Below are 891 nucleotides of genomic sequence, written 5' to 3'. Positions count from 1 at the left end.
CCAATTTGATTTGAAACTGTCTCATTGCTATTTGTTTCTCAATAAAATTATGGGAAAAAAATTCAGTCCTGCCGGTGTAGCAGAAAGTGGCACTTCTTAACATCAAATGATTCAAAAGCTGGAATATGCCCACTTCAAAAAGTCTCAGATGGGGAACAAGGTGTTATGAGAAGACAGGGCCCTTTCTCCGTGAGTGATCCGGCCTAGACTAAACAAAACTTGGGTGTATTTCTCCAAAGACCCAGGCAGAGTTGTATGTAAGTTTCAGACTTTGGTTATAACTTAAGATCTAATCTAGACAGATATCCACATACTGTTCTCTATTTACTGCACCCCTTTGAAAAAGATAGCCCATAGATGGGCCACAAAATAGGCGAAGGCCGAAAAACTGCAGGCTGGTGCTCAAAAATAATGACAGACACAAATGCATTTACAGTGCCCAGAAAAGTCCATTTGACAATGGTAAATTAAAGATGAGCACCAAAAATAGAGTAATTAAATGACTACATATTTAATTGATAAAATAAAAAGTATATGAGTAAGTCAATTATAAAGTAAGTAGAAAATCTACTCAAGACAAAGAAAAATATCTTGCTTTATTTCTGGGGTACCTAACTAAAATCTTCTGTAAATATACTAATATTAAGCTCAACTTACAGGCCAGACAAGTTTTACTAACAACACATTTTATTAGCCAGCCTGCCCTAAATATTCACAAAAAACTTGAAAATCAGGCTATGCATCCTCAGAGCCCTATTAACAAACTTTTTTTTTTACTTTCTTTTTTTTTTCCCATAATTTTATTGATAAACAAATAGCAATGAGACAGTTTCAAATCAAATTGGTAGGACAGTTTCAATAATTAACACATTGCATACATTCTTCCTACTG

Source organism: Octodon degus, unplaced genomic scaffold, assembly GCF_000260255.1.
Source record: "Octodon degus isolate 3935 unplaced genomic scaffold, OctDeg1.0 scaffold00115, whole genome shotgun sequence".
NCBI lineage: Eukaryota > Metazoa > Chordata > Mammalia > Rodentia > Octodontidae > Octodon > Octodon degus.
This window is presented reverse-complemented; position numbering follows the sequence as displayed.